We start from the raw sequence: 22,121 nt of genomic DNA on the forward strand, positions 1-22,121 counted from the left end.
CCTGGAATTGACAAGGCTGCTGCTGCTAGGTCTGCTTTGCTGAGGGCTATTAAATGCCTCTCAGCCCACTAACATATGTGATAGGAAATAAATATATATTTAAGTATTCCCAAATATTTCTTGCCCTTCATCTTTAATGAAAACAAAGAGAGTATGGTACCAGCAAATAAACAAACATAAATCAGTGTAAGAGAAGGAAGTACAAAAAGCGCCTGTTACTTACGAAAATTCAGTGAGTGGAAAATGACTTTTCACATCAATAGGAAATAAACAGACTATTTAATAAGACACACTGAAAAAAGAGTTTGGAAAGAGATGATACAAACATACATATCATAGATTACTATGTCACTCCACACATAAAAACAAAATTTCAGTGGCTTAAAAATATAGCTGTAAAATCACTACAAAGAAATGTAGAATTATTAAGACTTGAGGTAAAGAAGGCCTTTTTTGCCTTTTTCTTTCTTTCAAGATTGTTTTTAAATGTCACAGAAAACCCAGAAGCTATTAAAAGGGGGACAGGAATTGACACATCTGGCTACATAAAAACTTAAACCCTCTACCAGCCTGGACAACATGGCAAAATCCCATCTCCACGAAAAATACACAAATTCCCCAGGCATGGTTGCATGCGCCTGTAGTACCAGCTACCTGGGAGGCTGAGGTGGGAGGATTGCTTGATCCCAAAGGCAGAGTATGCAGTGAGCCGAGATTGTGCCACTGCACTCCAGCAACCCTGTCAAAAAAAAAAAAAAAATCCTTAAACCTACTCCATGTTGAAAGAAGTGCCAGATAAAGGCAATATATTTACAACCGGAAAAGGATAAATAGCTATAATATGTTGAAAATGCCTAATAAACAATGAAAAGCCCTCAACTTTAAACGATCAAATTTCAAGTAGGCAATTCACAAAAGAAGAAATAGCCTGTAAGTTTGTTCAAAGATTCTCAATCTCTTTAGTAATTAAAAAAATATATACCAAAGCCGTATTTTCCCTACAGGACTGAAAACAGGTTGGTGAGAGTGTGGAAACATCGTTCTCTTGTCCATTCATAGCGGAAGTTGAAATTGATGCAACTCTTTTGGAATGCAATTATCTGATATCTATTGAAGAACTTAGTCCTTGACCCTGCATTTTATTTCTAAGACTTTCTCATTCAAAAATATTCCCTCCTATACTCAGTATGCAGTGCCACATGATTTGTAAATAGTGAAAATGGGGAGAATATATTTTTTTCTTGAGTCAATTGTGTAAAATTATATATTCTTCAGCCAATAGAAAGAATGAGCTAAATCTAAGTAAAATAATATGAACAGATGTCCATAATATGAATACATACTGACATTTCTCATTTAAATTCAAAACTGTGGACTTGCTGTATAATCACTTCTATATTACATCCATATCTTCTTTCTTCCACACAAAGAATAACGGTTCTCAAAACATAAGAGATGACAGAATTTTAATATCTCATAATTATTCATTTGCTTCATCCCACATTACATACATAACAATTTTGGAATAACAACATTAATACAGCCACCACCAATATGATTTCTGAAAGTCAAAAAGAAATTGTTTTTGCATTTGATCTTCTTCTCCCATTTTTATATATTTACTTGGTCAGAGCATTTAGCAACTACAGACTATTCTCCATCCCTTTAAGAAAAAAAAAAAAAAAAATTGGCAGGGTGCAGAGGCTCACACCTGTAGTCCCAGCACTTTGGGAGGCCACGGCGGGCAGATCACCTGAGGTCAGGAGTTCAAGACCAGTCTGACCAACATGGAGAAACTCCATCTCTACTAAAAATACAAAATTAGCCAAGCATGGTGGCACATGCCTATAATTCCAGCTACTCAGGAGGTTGAGGCAGGAGAATCGCTTGAACCCAGTAGGTGGAGTTGTGGTGAGCCAAGATCACACCATTGCACTCCATCCTGGGCAACAAGAGTGAAATTCCATCTCAATATATATTTAATGCTTACCACTAGTCCTTAGGTTGTCTTTCTAGTCGCTTGGGTCATCTGAAGTTCATTTGCCAATGGATTTCTCTTTAAAGACTCAAAAGAACTGTATTTCTTGAGTTCTTGCATACAGGTAAGTCTGTTCCCTTTTGTACTTGAATGTCAGTGTTGATGGGCATAAAATCCTTGACTTACACATTTTTTCCTCAAGTATATTTAATATGTTACTTCTTTTTCTTATGTAATGAAGCATCGCTTTCTAAAACTGTCATGACAATCTCATTTTGTTACCCTTTAAAATCACTGGTTCTTTGGGCCTAGATGCCTATAGTACTTTATTTTTTTCTTTATGGTTCAGTAATTTTACTGGGATACATCTTGGAGTTGTTTTATTTCCATATCTCAGGACTAGAGTATACTCTTTCAATACGGAGTTTTTAAATCATTTTATTTCAGGAAAGTTTTGTTTTACAGTTTTGGTATTTATTCTGTTTTTTTGCTTTGATTTTCTTCTTCAGGGACTCCTGTTGTCTACATGTTGGATTTTCTTTGCTTATCTTTAATATTTGCCTCTTTCTCTTGATTCCTTTTTCCTATTTTCATTTGTCTTTCATTTTTAATTTTTTTTCCTTTTCACCTCTATTTCAATTAAGACATTTACAATGTTGACATTCTGTTCAGTTCCTTCCAGTTTAGTCTTTTTTTTTTTTTTTTTTTTTTAAATGTGTGATTCTTGAGTTCTGTCACTTGGATTCTGAGTTTTTCTCATTCTGATTTATGGCATTCTTTCAAACATTGTATTACAATGTATTTCATACATTTGAAACAGAAGGTTATACTTTTGTTGTTTCGTGGCTTGTTTCTTTGTCTGCAGAAATGCTATTCTGCTCCTTATTCTCTTGCTCTCTACAAAAACTTTGGATTGGCTTTGGTCTTGATTCTTTCCTGTGACTCATTTTCATGTAAAACTAATTTTCCTGAACTTCCAGGAGGCATTGTTCAGAAGTTAGAAACACAGACTTTACAGGGCTCCTTCTTCTGTTGTTTTTGTCTGGTCAAAAATATGTGGCTTGCTCTCAGAGATTTCCTGGCCCTGTTTTCTCCTCCTTTTTTTTTTTTTTTTTTTTTTTTTGAGACAGTCTCACTCTGTCGCCCAGGCTGGAGTGCAGTGGCACAATCTCAGCTCACTGCAACCTCCACCTCCTGGGTTCAAACAATTCTCCTGTCTCAGCCTCCCGAGTAGCTGGGACTACCAGCGCCCACCACCACCCGGCTAATTTTTGTATTTTTAGTAGAGATGGGGTTTCACCATGTTGGCCAGGCTGTTCTCAAGCTCCACCCCCCTAGGCCTCCCAAAGTGCTGGGACTACAGGCGTGAGTCACCGCACCCAGCCTCTCCTCCCACTCTTATCTGGACTTTATCTTTGTCTCTACTGTCCCTGTGTGGCTCAGTTTTTATTCCGCAGTCAGCAGTTTCTCTTGTATGTGGGAGCCTCGCCTGGAAGGGGATCTTGGGCCATCAGTTTTAAGAGCCCACTAGGGCTTCCCTTGCATGCTCCCTCTATGGGTTGGAGCAAAATCTCTCCCAGGATTGGCTGGATTCTCTAATTTGCCTGCCATCTGCAGTCAGTATTGGCTAATTTGCGATTTCCCTGCGCTCAGGTTTATCGAAGACTCCATTTCTTCCTGCTGCTTCTGCTCACACAGTTGCTAATACCGTGCAGATCGTGTGGCTGTCAGTGATTTTTTTCCCCCCACAGTGTTTTGGAATTTGTGAAGATACCTTAGTAGCTAACTTTGTTATAAATGTTGTCCATGTACCTTTGATTTTGTTCTATAATTGCTTCATCTGGTTTCTGAGGGATCTAAGGACTTTCAGAAACTATGTTGCTGACATTGATGGTTTTTTTCATTTGGGTTATTTTTGTTTGTTTTTTTCTTTTTCCCTTGTAGCCTTTTTACACTCATATTTTTTTTTAAATTGGTTGGGTGCAGTGGCTTATGCCTGTAATACCAGCACTTTGGAAGGCTAAGACAGGCAGATCACTTGAGGTCAGGAGTTTGAGACCAGCCTGGCCAACATGGTGAAACCTTGTCTCTACTAAAAACACAAAAATTAGCCAGATATGGTGGCACATACCTGCGATGCCAGCTACTTGGGAGGCTGAGGAAGGAGAATCGCTTGAATCCAGGAGGCGGAGGTTGCAGTGAGCCAAGATCGTACCTCTGAACTCCAGCATGGGTGAGAGTGAGACCCTGTCTCAAAAAAAAATAAAAATTAAAAACTTATTTTAGAGACAGGGTCTTGCTCTGTCACCCAGGTTGGAGTGCAGCGGTACAATCACAGCTCACTGCAATCTCAAACACCTTGTGGGCTCAAGCAATCCTCCCACCTCAGCCTTCCAAGTAGCTAGAACTAAAGGTACAAGCTACCATGCCCATTAATTTTTTTTTATTATTTTTGGTAGAGACGGAGTCTCGCTATGTCGCCCAGGCTAGTCTCAAACTCCTGACCTCAAGCCATCCTTTTGCCTCACAGGCATGAGCCACTGTACACAGTCAACGTTGACTTTTTATTGTGTGAATTTTTGTAGTCTTTGAGTTTTTCACCACAATGAAGCATTACGTTTTTAAATTTATGTCTCAGTTTGGCACGTCACTTCTCCAGGAACGCTATCCCTGGATCTACCCGACCCTAATACCAGATATCAACATTATAACCCTCAGTATAATGTGTCACAGCTTTGTACCCTTCCTTCACATCACTACTCTCAGTTTATCATTATAAAAGAATGTGATCATCTTACAGTTGAGGAAACTGAGAGCTTAAGAAGCAGAGGTAATTTTCCCAAAGAAATGAAGCTGTTGGAAGTTAGGAAATTCATCCAGATCTGTCCAACACCAGGGCCCTGCCTTCCTGTGTGTAGCATTACCCCACAAGAGCCAGAGGTAATTCTCCAAAGACTGCAGTAGGCCGACACCAGTGTGAGGGCAGTATGCAGGGTGGAGCCAGAGGCTGCAGAGAAAATGTTTCCCTAGCTGAAAACTGGGACATATGTGCTTAGCATGGAGGTTCTTGCGGGTCAGCATGGAAGCAAATCTATCTTATACAAGAGGCAGTAATATATAATGGTTAAGTGCACAGCCCACGGAGCAGGGACACCTGGGTTCAAACTCTGGCTCTGCAACTTAATAGACCTCAAGAAAGTTACCCACCTGCTCTGTCTGTGCCTCAGTTTTCTCATCTGCAGAATGGCAAGAGTTATTTCATAGTTATTTTGCAGATCCATTAAGTTAATATACATAAATCACTTAGAACATTGTCTGGCATATGATAAGTGCCCGACAATTTTAGCTATCATTATTACAAAAGAATGGGGGTGGGGAGGGGCTCAGAGTCTTCTGAGATTGGGGCTGTTTGGTTTTATTTTTCCCTTTAGCTGCATCCTCTATGCATATGGCTCCTGATGCTGAGCCCTCCATATTTGCACCCAAAAGAGCCCCCCATCTGGTCATATCATCTAGACCAATCAGGGATGAGAGGTTGGTTAAGGAATCAGCATTCAGAAAAACTAGTTCCTTCTAGACTTTGATAGACTAGGTTTTTCTAGACTTTGATAGATTGGGTTTTTCTGGATTCTCTCCCCTCGCCCGCCCAAGCCTAAGGCCACAGCTTGAAGCTTTGAAGCTTCTGATAAAATTCTAAAATTCCTCCTCATCTCACCTCAGATAGGTGGGAGAAAATCAAGTTTGTACACTTCAGAGTGTCTTGATGGCCAACATTAAAGGCAGCATCAGCCCAGCCAGCAACGATGGGAAAATTTTAGGATTGAGGCTATAAGAACAGTTCCTCACTCACTAAGGAGAATATCAGAATGACCCAGCACCTTACCCACTCTATAGCCCGTTACTTAGCAGCATCTCTTGCTAGGGTATGGAGGGCTCATAGAACTTGGTTTCCACCTAGTGCTGCATTTTAACAGAAGACACCTTACCTTTAACCAAACAAGTGACTTCCTAATGGTGAGCTCTCAGGCACCATGGCAGATAGATGAAGCGATGGTTGTCAGTAACCTTCAAACACTCTTCAACTAGAACTCAGGTCCCCAAGCCAGAGTGAGGATGGGGTGTGGTCTTGACAATAACCTCAACAGAGAGAGTGGAGGTCCCATGTGAGTGGTGGGGCTGGATAACTTGTGCGGGAGTGAAGACCTGGGAGCCTCAAGTGCTGAGACAAGCAGACATCACTGACCACTCCAGAAAAAAACAAAGATGCCCAAAAGATGGAAAAAATGGGAAAATTACAAAGAAAAACCAGAATCTGGTGGGAGCTACCTGCATATACTTCTGTAGCTGCAAATGCCAAAGCAATAGGAGACTAATGGGCAAGGATAAGGTGGAACATTAGCTTCTGGGTGTCAATAACTCACAGGGAAACACCGGGCAGCCAGAATTACCTTCCTAGAGGGCAGGGGAGTGGGGCGAGGACGTTAAGAGGGGACAGACCCTGGAGGGGAGGGGCTCTCTAGTAGCCAGCATAATGTTGCAGTGAGATCCTGAGCACTGATGCCTGAAAGTGTGTCAACAGCCATATGCCCCAGCCTACCAAGAATGGTGTTATCCCACATTTAAGATGAAGAAACTCAGATGCAAAGAGGCCAAATGACATGCCAAGGATCCCACAATGACATGTCAGTGGGCAACAAATTCAAATCCACGTCCTCTTGCTCCAAAGCCTTTGCTCCTTATGACTGGACCACGGTCTAACTCCTGACTCTGTCACCACCTTGCTGTGTGACCTTGTTCTGATGGCTTAGTCTCTCTGAATCTAAAATTCCTCATCTCAGAAACAGAGATGATTCCTTCAAGGCATATGTGTTTTGTATCTAGTGCAGTGCCTGATGCCTAGAAAGTCTATCTGTGCCAACTTCCTACCATCCGTCATCCACTGCCATCAGCACATAATCTTTCAAGCAACCATTAATCTGCTGCCATCCTCCATCTTACCTGCCTCATTCTCTTCATTAAATCTATAGAAATTGCCTCCTAGAAAGAGTTATATAGCATTCATGGAAAGTACATGGGGAAAGATTACTTTCATCAATGAATTCCAATAACTTTGACTTCCCTCCATGACATTTCAGAGCAGCCAAAATATGTGCTTTTCCTAGAGAGTCAACTGACATTTGGAGAATTATGTTTTCTGTCTTACTGCAGGGAGAAAACCCATCTAACCCTTAAACATCTGTCAATAAACCCGAGCAGATCAGCTGAGGTCAACCCTCCAATGGCCTCCAAGGCCTTGTCTGGAAGAACACAGGGAGACCTGGCTGTGTGGCAGGAGGTGAAGGGAAGGACAGGGCCCAGGAGTGCTATCGCCTATGGATTCCCATCCTGACTTCAAGAATCAGAAGGGCTTCCTGAGATGTTATAGCTCTATCTTTGCATTTCACAGATGGGGAAACTGAGGGCCAGAGAGGAGAAGCCACTTGTCCACATAACTGCTAAGCCTGAAACTTGCACTGCTAGTCCAGGACATCAGCAGCCTGTCCTTAGGGAACTGGGGATTGCTCTATCATCAAAAACAAATCCAGGCTCCATCAATTGCTGGCAGGATGCTGGGTCCTCAGCAAGTCTGTTTAGCCTTAGTTTCCTGATGTGGTAAAATGGGAATGACAAGTCATCCTCACAGGATTTAAAGAAGTGAGGATGTGAACAGCCTGGCACAAATTTTTGCCAATAGTAAGCACTCAAATACAGTTACTTTTTTTTTTTTTTTTTTTTTTTTGGAGAGACAGGGTCTCGCTATGTTGACCAGGCTTGTCTTGAACTCCTGGCCTCAGCAATCCTCCTGCCTCAGCATCCTGAGAAGCTAGGATTACAGACACATGCCACAGCATCTAGCTAATTTTTTTTTTGGTAGAGATGGGGTCTCACTTTGTTTCCCAGGCTGGTCTTGAACTCCAGGCTTCAGGCACTCCTCCTACCTCAGCCTCCCAAAGTGCTGGGATTACAGGCATGAGCCACTCTGCCTAGCCCATTCCTCTTCTTGTCTAGAAACAGACCTTGGCACAAGGATTTAAATGCAAGTCATTTATTTGAGAAATGATCCCAAGAAGCCCCAGATGGGGAGTGGGGAAGTCGACAGGAAGGAGAGAAAGCCCATGTAGAGAATGTTAATAAGTAGGGCACACTCTGGGCTCCTGGGCCCAATCCTTCTGGTGACCTCTAGAAGACACTGTGGAACCCCCCTTTCATCCTTGCTGAGGATGAGGAAGCTAATTATCTATTCGCTAACTCTCATCCTTTGCTGGCTGAGGGCTGCTCCTAGGGGCCTCACCCAACTCCCCAGCACTTCCTGCCTGCCCTGAGCACCAGCTGAGCGAGCCCCAGAAGGCCCTGGGAAGGGAAGTCACAGGTGCTTGCTGTTGGAAGCCATCTACGTGCGTGACAACAGTGAGCACCAGCGGAAGACCGGCACTGCACTGGGAGCAGCTGCCCAGCCCTTGCGCCACTCAGATCCAACCATGCTCCAAATTAAGCTCACTCTCTTCTGTCACTGGATTTTCAATGTGATAACAGGTTCCAGTTTCTTGTATACATAAATAAGCAAGCAAAGAAATTTAGAAGAGGGGGAATCATCCCACCTCAGCCTGACCTGCCACTGAGCCTAACTTTTTTTTTTTTCTCTAATTTTTTGTAATCGGGGTCTCACTATGTTGCCCAGGCTGGTCTTGAACTCCCAGGTTCAATTAATCCTCCTGCCTCAGCCTCCCTACGTGTTAGGATTACATGTGTGAGCTGCTACGCCTGGTCCAGTGTGGTTCTTTATGCAAAGAAAGGCAAGGCACCCAGGCTGGACTCCACAGTAATTCAAACAAATTTAGAACAGTTCTTGCTGGGACAATTGGTCCTGAGATTATCATTAATATTCATCATCAGTTGGGTGCAGTGGCTCACACCTGTAATCCCAGCACTTTGGGAGGACGAGGTGGGTGGATCACCTGAGGTCAAGAGTTCGAAATCACCCTGGCCAACATAGTGAAACCCCATCTCTACTAAAATACAAAAATTACCCAGGTGTGGTGGCAGGCACCTGTAATCCCAGCTACTAGTAAGGCTGAGGCAGGAGAATTGCTTGAACCCAAGAGGCAGAGGTTGCAGTAAGCCCAGATGGCGCCACTGGACTCCTGCCTGGGCGACAGAGTGAGAGTCCCTCTCAAATATATATATATATATATATATATGTATAATCAACCTCCTTGTTATAGACTATATTGTATCCCCCCAAAAATTCATATGTTGAAGTCCTAACCCCCAATAGCTCAGAATGTGACTATTTGGAGACAGAGCCATGAAAGAAACTATCTAAGTAAAATGAGCTCAATTAGGGTGGTCCCTAATCCAATATGACTAATGTCTTTATAAGAGTCTTTTTGGACACGTACAGGCACAGAGGAAAGACCATGTGAAGACACAGAGACAAGGTGGCCATCGACAAGCCTTTAGAAGAACCCAACCTTGACAACACCTTGATCTTGGACTTCTAGCTTCCAGAACTGTAGACAACGTGTCTGTTGCTTAAGCGACCTGGTCTGTGGTAATTTGTTATGGCAGCCCTAGAAAGCTAATACAATCCTCTGCCACCGTTTCTAGAATCCCCCTGGGCAGTTCTTCTATTAGTTCAGGCTCTTGCCACTCCATTCCTAAAGGGTCTGAGTTCCAGGTACCATGTACTGGTATCATACCTGTCAATGCTTGTTCATGGCTATCTCCAGGATTGCAGGCACCGAGAGAGGCCCCAGGTCATCCCCTGAATTCTAGACATGCTCTTTCCTGCCCCAGCTGTGTAGCAACTCTACTTCCATGGGATAACCATTGTGATAAGTAATCATTACCCTGCCAGTATTTTAACTCCTTTCTCTGGCTGCTGGTGCGCCAGCACAGAGGAGCCCAGTGTGGCCAGGCAAAGCCTGTGATTTTAGGGGAACCCTTGCTGTATTCCCTGGGAACCAGGACTTCAGTTCAGCAGAGGCTAAAGTAACAAGGATAGGAAATGCAAATCCCCGACATGAGTCCCTGGGAGTGATGGTGACAGGATCCACTTGTGCATCCGGTTCTTGTTCTCACTCCAGGTTGCCATATCACCCCGTAATTGGATCCAACCACCTTCTACTAAGTGGGTCTCACAGGTTTTGTGCCAGTGACTAAGGGCAGTCCTAAGCTCCATCAACCTCCCCTTTTTCTCCTAGCAGCTCATGGATGTGATTCAAGGAGCAAGTCCAGTCCAGTGTGGTTCTTTATACAAAGAGAGGTGAGGCACCCAGGCTGGAGTGCACGGTCATGTGCCTTCTCCCTTCCCCCCACTGTGCTGGGGTCCCCTCCCTCCTCACTGCACCCATTGTACTTGCTATTTCCATCAAAGCACATGTTCAGTTTGTCTGAACAATTAACATTATTGGGGGTGGAGGCGGAAGCAGGGGAAAACGGGTCTGAGTACCCCTTGACCCAAAGCCCACCCCACCCCACCCCTGCACAAGGAGCCCTGCTTGAGAAACCAGCTTTAAGAAATCTGGTTCTGAAGTTTGGCTGCAAAGTGTAACCAAAATATCCCACAAATGTCCTACTTTTCAGTGTGTAAAGTTAAAAAAAGTTTTTAGGAAACAGGTGTGTTTACTCTGAACGCAAAACAGCATTTGGTTCCCTTTTTTTATCTATGTCTTTAAGACAGTCACAGCCGGGAAGGCTACTGTGGCATTTACAATTATGAGCAGGTTGATGCAGTTTCATCTGCCAAGGTGCCACACTGAGGAACGAAAAGGAGCTGTTTGGGGGTGACAGGATGTCATGGGCCCCATGCCATTCCCCAGCCATTGTGGGGCAGGGCTGTGGGAGCCCTTTGAGAACACAGAACTGTCTTTCTGCACAGCATGTGGCCTCTGCTCTGTCTCCCCTTGGATAAAAGGATGGAAACGCTTTCCATTGATGCTGACATTCAGCCTTGTTTCATGGTTTCCACAGAACCCATTGCTTAACTGTCTTATGACCAAAATAAAAGAGACAAGGCTTAAGGGGCACCTAGACCTGTCCCCCGCGTCTGGAATAATGGAGCTGGCATTGCAATGAGATCATTGTGCTTTGTACTGAGCAATGACAGGGCTCTGGGCTTGGAAGCTTTGATTAAGAAGGGGTAGATGGGGTGGTCTACACCTGCCCCCAGCTGATTTCCAAAGCTTTAGGGCTGGGAAGGAGAGAGTACAATGCCACAACGTTCTGGACACAGCCAAGGGGAATGAGCATCAGTGAAGGATGCCTGCTTGCAAGCCCCTTGAACAAATGGTGTAGTAAGTGGGGACTGGGTTTGGGATTTCACAGACCTGGTAGAAGACCCTCTCTGCCACCTAATGTCTGTCCAACCTTGCATATGGGCCTTTCCTTCTCTGCGCTTTCATTTCCTCATCTGTATACTGGGGATGACAATACCCATCTCACAGGATCAGTGTGCATCTTAGGTCGGGTTCCCCAGAAGCAGACCCTGAGATGAGGATTTAGATCAAAGTGATTTTGTAGGAAGTTTCCCAAGAAAACCAGTAGGGTAGAGGGAAAAGGGAATCAGAAAGATCAGGCAAAGATTCTGTATCAAGGTTTCTGTGTGGCCTGTGAACCTACAGTGACCACCATCGCAACATCTGGAGTTTGTTAGAAACCCAGAATGCTGGTGTCCATCCTGACCTACTATATCAGAATCTACAGAGAATCAGAATCGAACAAGATCCCCAGGGGTATGGAAAACACTGGTGTAGGGCAAGCCTCAGAGATGCCCCATCCAGGAGGATCAGTCCTTGGTTAAGGAACACCCAGGCTGGTGGGGGGTGGTGTGAATTCCCAGGCAGCTCCAGGTCTCCACCCTGGCTGCTTGAGGGCAGCCCTCTGCTGGGGAAGACGCAGGTGCTGGCTGTTGGAAGCAAAAGCACAAAAGCAGGGGCTCGGGAAATGGTGACTCTGGCGAGGGGCTGGGCCAGGGAACTGACAGCATGTGCTAAGGTGTGGCACTGAAGGGAGCTGGTCAAAGCCGTCGCCTCTCTTTGAACTTCAGTTCCCACTGGTTTCCTGCCCTTGCTTCCCTCCCTCATTCCTTCAAAGTCAAACAGAGCCCAGCCGAGCACCTCTTACTCCTCCTGCTGCAGATGACGGCATCACCTCTCATGGTCTTGCCAAGAAGACCCTTCTCCAAAACCTTACTTCGTCTGAGTCTCACATCTGTTGACTTGTCCGTTCTCCCTCGGTGCCCGTGGGTCACCTGTTCCGCCTGCCTGTCTGCCAGGCTAGGGAGGGAAGCTCAGCATAGAGGCTCCCAGGAAGAAAGGTGCTGGGGTTTGGCGGGAGGGAGGTTGTAGGCGGATCCCCGTTAGTGTATCATGCATTTAGTTTGGGTCCCTAGCACCCTCCCCAGCCGCCTCTGCTGATGTCACCCAGCCTGGTCCTAGACATGACCTAAGCCCAGTATGAGGGGCATGGAGCACAATGTCCCTTCAGTGCAACCCAGCAGGGGTACTCGTGCCAGTCCCACGACTGTGGGTCACGTCACCCCCTGCTCCTCCCTCTCTCCTAGCACGCCCAGACCTCTCGCCTCTCATTCCCACCTCAGTTTCCCCACCTTTCACACCATTTCCCTAAGAGACTAGAGACCTGCTGTGAGGCTCGGCCTGCTGTACCTGGACCTGAGATCCTTTCCCCACCTATTATAGCCTGGATCCTGTTCCTCCCACAGAACTCATCCCCTGGACATGGTCTGAAACATCCTGCTGCCCGGCTCCCAACTCCACTGCACAGTGATATATTCCCCTTTTGCGTGACCCTGGCTGGGGTTCCACCCCGGAGGTAACCACCCTAGCTGCTCAGTGATTTCTCCTGCCTTGGCATCTGGACATGACTCCCCCTGCCTTACACATCATGGAAGCCTGTGAAACTCCAAAGTAACTGACAGAGCCAGCTTCATTGGCATGGGACTGACCTGGGCTTGTCACCCAGGGCCTACACTTGGTTTAATGTTCTGCTATCACCAATTTATGGTGATCGTTTTTAAACATGAGTTCCCTCCCTCCAGGCCCTTCCAACCTACCTTCTTTCCTCCACCTCTCCCACCACTCCTCGCCCCTTCATTGCCCTGCCCTAACTAAGGGCCCAATAGATGGTGACCTCTTAGCTAGGAGACTGAGGTTGTCATGGTTCAAGAATGGCCCAGGTTGGGGCTGAGCACAGTGGCTAACACCTTTAAACCCAGCACTTTGGGAGGCCAAGGCAGGTGGATCACCTAAGTTCAGGAGTTCAAAACCAGCCTGGTCAACATCGTGAAATCCTGTCTCTACTAAAAATGCAAAAATTAGCTGGGTGTGGTGGCGGGTGCCTGTTAATCCCAGCTACTCAGGTGGCTGAGGTGGGAGAATTGCTTGAACCTGGGAGGCGGAGCTTGCAATGAGCTGAGATTGCACCACCCACTCCAGCCTGGGCGTCAGAGGGAGACCTCATCTTTAAAAAAAAAAAAAAAAAAAAAAAAAGAAGTCCTTAGAGGCAGGGAGTCCTGTGTTCTGTCCCCAGGCTGGCCAGGCCCCTGTACCTGGGATTTATGTACTCTACACTTATGCCTAGTATATTAATTCATTTTCATACTGCTATAAAGAACTGCCTGAGACTGAGTAATTTATAAAGGAAAGAGGCTTAATTGACTCACAGTTCAACATGGCTCGGGAGGCCTCAGGAAACTCACAATCATGGTGGAAGGGGAAGCAAGACACCTTCCTCACAAGGCGGCAGTGGGGCGAGTGCTGGGTGAAGGGGTAACAGCCCCTTATAAAAACCATCAGATCTCGTGAGAACTCGTTCACTATCACAAGAACAGCATAGGGGAAACCGCCACCAGGATTCAATTACCTCCACCTGGCCTCTCCCTTGACGCATGGGGATTATGAGGATTACAGTTCAAGATGAGATTTGGGTGGGGATACGAAGCCTAGCCATATCACCTGGGTCATCAGGTTAAGATGCAGGGACTCTGTCAACACCAAGAAAGGAAGTCTTGAGCAACCTGAGTTTCTCAGCCGTGTTTACAGCTGCACTATGGCAGCCAGAGACAGAGTTCTCAGCCCTGGCTATAGAGAATCACCTGGGAGCTTTCAGTTATCCTGATTCTGTGGGTCTATGAGGAGGTCCAGGCATGAAGATGTCTTAAAAGCGCCCCAAATGACTCTCAGGTGCAGCCGAAGTTGAGCAGCGCTGATCCAGGTGCTGTGCTGGAGGCAGAAGGAGCATCCTGGAGCCCTGCTCTCCACTAGCACAACTGGACCCACTTAGCCTCACAGTGAAACCAGGCCCCGGCCACCCTGCAGCAGAGGTGAAGCCCACCCAAGGTCAGTAGCCGAGGGCACAGCCAGGGCCCTGGATGTTCTCCAGCCAGCTCCTCTGTTCTTCTCTCTGGCTCTGCTGGGATCCTGAGTCTTAACCTGCCCTGCCCCCAGCTCTGGTCGCTGGATCCCCTACCCATCCACTTCCTTCTGGAGTAGCTACAGTGAGCTGAAGGAAGCTGTTCATTATTTTGACACAAGTCAAAATAATGTAATCCCATGATTACATTATTACATGATTATCCCATGATTACATGATTTTAATCCCATGTAAAAATCAACTCAAACAGGAATGCACAAAGGCCTGATCCCACCACCCCAACCTCATCCCAACTGTTATCTCCACCTGGAAGTTAGTTCACTGGGTCTTTGAAGATTTCAGATCTCTACATAATCATGGATTGTGGATGGAAGAGCCTAGAGGGTAGAGAAGAAGCTCTGAATTCAAGTCCTGCCTCTGTCACTTCCCAGCTGGCTCTGTCAGTCACTTCCCAGTCGTGTGCGTGGACACCGATGATGGGTAAGAAGATGCTGTGAAGCAGCTGCTGCTTTTGCCTGTGTCATTCATTCCTCACCCCCTGCATGTAGCTTCGAGGGGGCTACAGGTCAAAGACTCCCCTCTCCCAGGCAGGAGGTGGACATCTGACCCAAATGAGGCTGATCAGACTCAACATCCCAGGAATTTCTATCTTGAACGGTGCAACCCAATAATTTAAAACAAACAAACAAACCATTTAGCCCCTTCATCTCCACAGGGGGCAGCCTGAGGTCTGCTGGCTAAGTTCCCGGAGGTGCTGTGGCTTTGCTCTTTCCGGGAAATTGCTTCACTTTTTTGTTGTTGCTTTTGGGAGTTCTCCCACCTATCTCCTCCCAACAAATTCCTTTTTAGCTTAAGTTAACTACAGTCAGAATCTGCCACTTACAGCTAAAGAATCCTAACTAGCATAACATGTCTTAGCATCCTCACTTCACAGATGAAAGAACTGAGGCCCAGAAGAGGCCAGGCTACATGTAAGGCTCTATATCCACTTAGTGAGAGAGAGTCAGAGCTTTAATGAGATCTCCTAACCCACACCTGTGCATCAGACTTGTCTCAACAACAGACTTTGGCAAGAAAGTGCTGGAGAAATCATTTCTCTACAAAGAAATAAATGCAAGAAGGGACCCAGACGAAAAGCACCAATACCATTTGTTTGGGTTCAACACAGAGTCCCAACCACCCCAACTGGGCAGTACAAAGACACCAACAGAATTAAAAAAAAAACTTAAACCTCCATGCTCAGGACTGAACTTTCAGACAACCTGGCCCATGACTCATAAAGAGGGAACCACAAAACTAGAGATGTTCCCTTCTTTTTATTTTTTAAGGAATATTTGTGACAATTATATATCGTTTTCAAGGTTAATGGCATCTTGATTCACAATAATGAAAGTTTCATTTATCTACATATTAGTGCCCTGAAGCTAGCTTAATTTACATAATAATAAATTACATTTCAACTGTCCTCAGCAGCTAGTTCCCCATTTGATGAAAACAAACGGTAATTTTATTTGGGCTCAGTTGCATAAATACTGCATTTATGCAGCATCAGGAAATAGCATTTTAATCTAACCAGCAAGTTGGGCTCATTACAACAAAATTAGAATATTGGTTAAAACATCAAGTCAGTTCCCTAAACGTCTTTGAAGGCCCTGGTCATTGTTGTGTTATTACCCAGTTGGTTTTAATTGTATTTGCTCAAAACTAGGAAAAGCTAAGTCATCAGGATAAAAACATTCATTAGATTCCAGGTAGCCTGGAAGGTGCAGGGACCTAAGATTCCAAGATAGCACTACGGAGGGGGACCAAGAGCTGAGAAGGAAACTATTCATTATTTTGGTTTTGGTGGGTGTTTCTTTTTTTTGAGACAGAGTCTGGCTCTGTTGCCCAGGCTGGAGCACAGTGGCCTGATTTCAGTTCACTGCAACCTCCACCTCCCAGGCTCAAGCCATCCTGTCACCTCAGCCTCCCCAGTAGCTGGGACTACAGGTGCACACCACCACACCCGGCTAATTTTTGTATTAACATTTTTGGTAGAGATGGGGTTTTGCTACATTACCCAGACTGATCTCGAACTCCTAGGCTCGAGTGATCCTCCTACCTCAGCCTCCCAAAGTGCTGGGATTACAGGCAAGAGCACCAAACCCAGCCAATTTTGACACAAGACAGGATGGTCCAGCATAAAAGTCAGTTTAGACAGGTGTGAACACAGGCCTGACCTCACCACCCTATCCCCACCCCAACTCCTATCCCCACCTGGAAGTTAATTCATTGGGTCTTTGTGGGTTTGAGCTCTCCTGTGGATCACTGGTTGCTTCTACAATGCCAGGACCTGAGCGAGGTGCAGTGAAGAACCCCAGATATACATAAAATCTTGCCCTGTCCTCACTGGCAGGAAATAAGATGCACAAACTGCTTTGAGATGAGGAAGAGGGAGCAGAAAGACCCTTCCTCCACAAAGGCTCTGGGAGATGGACCAGCCTGGCCTGGCGGAGGGGGACACTGAGGCTCAGAAGGGTGAAGCCACGTGCTCAAGTTCACTAGCTAATGCCGGGGTGAAGATGCAAGTCAGGAGAGGCTAGAAGAGATTCTTAAATGTTCACTGGGAATGTTGCACTCAGGTTCCCAGGGAAGCAAAGGGGAAGGCTGGGTGCAAAGCTGCAGTGGGACTCCCTGCGACATCACCCTTGGCCACAGCTGCTGCAGGAAGCACCAGCCCACAGGTCAGTACCTGCAGCTCCCACCACAGCTGAGGGCTGTGCTGCTCTCCAAAAGACAGGTGAAAGGTAAAGTGAGAAAGGCACATCTCACCAGCAGTATCTTCAGAGCCAGCTTCATTCATACCATCTCTGGGCTCCGTGGAAGCACGACACATTTCTTGCTAATCAAAGCTCTGTCTGATGCCCACGTTCTGCACAATGGAGGTCACAGCTGTCTGACCCATAGCCAGGAGCAGACAGAGGCTGCACTACATAGAAAATGGGTGGATTGGGTTGTTAGGTGCAAGGAATGAATGAATGTTCTCAGCTGCTCCTAGCATTTGTTCACAGTGTAGAAGCAGTGGGCAAGACAAGAGATTTGTCCCAGTGGAGAGCAGGCCAGGGTGGGAAGAGGTGATGCATTTATTTCCAGTGACTACTGGCAGGGAGTTAAGCCCTTTAGAAGAGGATTCTCAGACGCTACCATTCTCTGTAAACCAGAGAAGGGACAGAGGACCAGCGAATGCAACACAACCAACTTACAGGATGAAGTGATCCCACCGTGGCCAGCACAGCTCCCGGCTCCTCCACACACATGTCACATGGGTGCAATTCTTTTCATCTTTCACAGTGCTTTTGTGACATGCAGCACACCCAGGACAAACGTGCCTTGTGAAGACAGTGCTCTGAAGGGCAGCCTTTGTCAAACCTGGATCTCCTGGGGAACCTGTTAAAACTGCAGAGGCCAAACCCCATCCCAGCCCCTCTGAATCTCCACTGGGTTAATAAGCACCCCAGGCAGCTCCGGGGGCCCCTGAGGAGAACACAGCTCTTTATCTCTTATGTTCTTCCCAGGAGCCAGCACTCTGGACCCCAACCAAATTCCTAGTCCCCTTCATCCAGGAATGCATCTGTAATACCTCCCGAGAGCAGTTTAAACTCCCGACTTTAAGATAACAGCAAAAACGTTTGACCGAGGCCACATTCTCTGAGAACACTTTGCTGTAATTTACTCTCTAGAACTTACAGGCAAATATTTGTTGAAGGAGTGATCCAGGGAACTCGGTGATTTCCAGTCTCCGGCTTTTCCATTCTGAGGACTGGCAATGACCTTAACCAGGATAGCTGGGGAGATGCCCTCCAAGATGCTCTATCTGCCCATCCCTGCGTGCACTGCATATTTCTTGGGACAAACCCCACACTGGGATGTCTGTTTCTTGTTCCTGGACCCCTGGATCCTGAGCATTTGCACATCTATTGCTTACGGCAGGCTTCAGGGACCTCCTAGTCACTGTCAAGTGGCTTCGGGCCAGGCCACTTTCCTCTGCATGTGAATATGTGTTCTCTCTGGTACAACCAACAGCCTCCTGGGTACCATGGCCAAGAGCTGTGCCATCTTAACTCTTTGATACCTACTGTGTGACACCATTTAACATGCCTCGCTAGGAATAATTCAGGGCTGATGTTAAGGTAGTGAGTTTCCTGTCACTGGAGAGATCCAAGCAGAAGTTGATCTACCATATATCAGCAATGGCAGCAGTCTGTCACTAACAGCCATTAACCAAGGCATTGGACCTCTGGACCACAGATGTCCTTCCACCTCCAGGTGTGTTTGATTCTGTAAATTTCTTCTTTTTTTTTTTTTTCTTAGATAGAGTCTCCCTCTGTTGCCCAGGCTGGAATGCAGTGGCATGATCTCAGTTCACTGCAACCTCTGCCTCCCGGGTTCAAGTGATCCTCCCCCCTCAGCCTCCTGAGTAGCTGGGATTACAGGCATTTGCCACCACACCCAGCTAATTTTTGTATTTTTTGTAGAGATGGGGTTTCATCATGTTGGCCAGGCTGGTCCTGAACTCCTGACCTCAGGTGATCCACCCACCTCAGCCTCCCAAAGTGCTGGGATTACAGGTGTGAGCCACCTCGCCCAGCCCGATTCTGTGAATTTCAAATGTGACTTATGCAACTGCATCATTAAAAACATCTAAATTCTGCCCACACAGCTCTCTAACACTCAGACTTGTTTCGCACAAAGTTGTAAAATACAATTTAAATATCTCCTAAGTGTCAGAACCATGAGAAAGAAAAACAAATTAATCAACAAAGAATCCCGTTTCAACAGTTTTCAAGCCAGCTTGTGTCTGTCACCAAACCACAGGTGAAATGCTAATAAAATCCAGCTTACATCAACAGCATAATAATTTAAAGATGGCCTATTTTTCCAAAGAAACACCTATATAATATATTTCCAGACATGGCCTTTTTAATGAATGTGAACTTTTTTTAGAAGAAAATTATTAGAAGATAGCAAAAGTCTGCTGGAGAATAAAACGTGGCAGAGTCGCTGTTGAATGGCAGAAAAAATGATCCAGGAGGCCCATCAGCAGGGGCAAAAGCTGTCTTTTTCGGGTAATCTAGCAAGACGAATGCAGCAGGAGGGATCCTCAGAGAAGAGGCAACCAGCAAGACAACAGTAATGAAGTCATTTCACCTTTCTAGCCTAATTTGAAGAGACAAGGCAATGGGGCCTTGCACCAGCTTTGCATGCTCAGTGTGAATTGCAGCAGGAGAACCAACATGTGGGCTGAGCCCATCGTAGTGAGAACAGAGTCCCAGCAGACTAGGAGCTGACTCTCCCACCAGCCCTTGAACCTCAGCATTGCCCTGTACCACGTGACCTGCCTTTCTCAAGCCCAAAGCCTCTTTCTACACTTCCATGCTTTTGCACATCTTCTTCTCTCTGTTCCTTCTCTCCTTATCCACCTGAACCTTATTCCAAACCCAGATTCAAAAACTACCTCCTCCAAGCTGTCTTCCCTGATCTGCTGTGTAATGTTGAATACTCTTTGCTGTGGGCCTGTGAGCCTTCAAACCCTGCACTCTGCCGACCATTACCCACCTTATTAGAACATTTCTCACTCTACAGTGTATTTCCTGCCTCCTAGACAGACTCTCCTACTAGACTGGAAGCTCTTTGAGGACAGGGGCCATGTTGCAGACATCATTGTCACCCTGGTGTAGACCACAGAATTCAGCAGCCAATAAATGCTTGTGGAAGAAAGGTAAGAACCAAGGTGGAAGGCATCACCTTAAAAAGCCATTGACCCAAATGTTTAGGCCACAAAATCTCCTTGAAATGTCTTTACTAGGGTGGAGATGTAAAAGGATATGACCAAACTGGTGATTGTCTGAAAATTCTAGAGATTTGGATATTATGCTCATGACCTGAAAGGCATGATCCCCTCCAATGGGATCTGGGGTTAAGCTTTGAAGTCAGGCAGGATCAGACTCACAGCCCAGCTAGCCACCTTGCTGGGTGGTCTTAGGCAAGTTACACAACCTCTCTGAGCCTATTTCCTCAACCAACATGCAGAGAGAACTGCCCTGTAGGGTTGTTGAAAGGTCGTAATGAAATAAAGTTAAGTGGAAATGCCAGACACCACAATTCTCAATAAATGTCATGCTCTTCCCCCACTATGGTCTGAATGTTTTTGTGCCCCCCAAAATTCATATGTTGAAAACTAGTCTTCAGTGCGATGGTAGTGGGAGGTGGGGTTGTTTGGAGTTGATCAGGTCAAAGGCCAAGTCCTCATGAATGAGATTAGTGCCCATATAAAAGAAGCCCCAGGCAAGGCACGGTCACCTGTAATCCCAACACTTGGGGAGGCCGAGGCAGATGGATCACCTGAGGTCAGGAGTTCAAGACCAGACTGGCCAACCTGATGAAACCCTCTCTCTACTAAAAATACAAAAATTAGCCAGGAGTGGTGGCAGGTGCCTGTAATCCCAGCTACTCAGGAGGCTGAGGCAGGAGAATCACTTGAACCTGGGAGGTGGAGGTTGCAGTGAGCTGATATCTCGCAACTGCACTCCAGCCTGGGTGAGAGAGTGAGACTCTGTCTCATAAAAAAAGCCCCAAAGAGCTGCCTTCCCCCTTCATCATGTGAAAACACAGCAAGCAGCCACCATCTATGAACCGGGAAGAGGCCCTCACCAGACGCTAAATCCGCCCGCACCTTGATCTTAGACTTCCCAGCCTCCAGAACTGTGAGAAATAAATTTCTAGCTACCTAGTTTATGGTATGTTGTTATAACAGTCAGAACAGACTAAGACACCCTTCTTGTAGAAGTACCTGCTGGGAGATTTTAGACCACATGGCACCTCGATCTTTCCACCTGTCGAATAGGCAGGCATGCTCTCAATTTCTTATGTCACTTCTCAAGGAACAAGCTTATGTAAAAAGATGATTAATATTTATAACGAACTCCATTTATTCCAACTGTTGTGTAAGTGTGACATAGTCATCCTGTTCTTCCGAAACAATGTAGGACTTACCATCTGTCATTTCCAAGAGGATTAAGAGATCGTCATCCATTAGAGACATGCTATTAGCAGAGTGAATGGTTGCCCGTGGAAGAGGTATGTCTCCCCAGCGAGGAGGGACAAGTATGTACTCTGCTCTCTGCGGATCATTGGTCCTCCTGGCTTTGTGTGTTCCTCCCGAGATGTGCTGGAAGAGGGTCTCATATAATCCCTACTGCAACATTTTGAGGCTGGTAGTATAACCCACATTTTACTGATGAGGAAACCGAGGCTCAGAAAGGCTTTCTGAGTCCAAATCCAGTGCTCTCTGCTCATCCTTGCCCAAGATGCTGCATGAGGGATGGGTGCATTGCAGGGAAGATGGAGCCGGTGACTGCTAAGGTGTCTTTCAGGTGTGAGTTTCTCCAGGGCTACAAAAATAGCAAGGGCTGAGAATTACCGGAGCGAGCATCCCTCTTCACTTCTCAAGAGGGGAAAGAGGAGGTACCTGAAGTGGGAAGTGTGGCTGTTCGAAATATAATAGCACTCAAGATCAAATTCATGACACACCCCCTATAGTTATCTGCAACGATGTAAAAGTGTCAATGTTTTCATCCACAAAGGGGAAAAAAAAAACTCAGCTATGATCATGTCCTTGGGAGACAATTCTCAGAGATCTCTCAGGGTTAGAGCTGGGTAGCCATGCATCCCA

Source organism: Piliocolobus tephrosceles, chromosome 17 (assembly GCF_002776525.5).
Source record: "Piliocolobus tephrosceles isolate RC106 chromosome 17, ASM277652v3, whole genome shotgun sequence".
Classification (NCBI taxonomy): Eukaryota; Metazoa; Chordata; class Mammalia; order Primates; family Cercopithecidae; genus Piliocolobus; species Piliocolobus tephrosceles.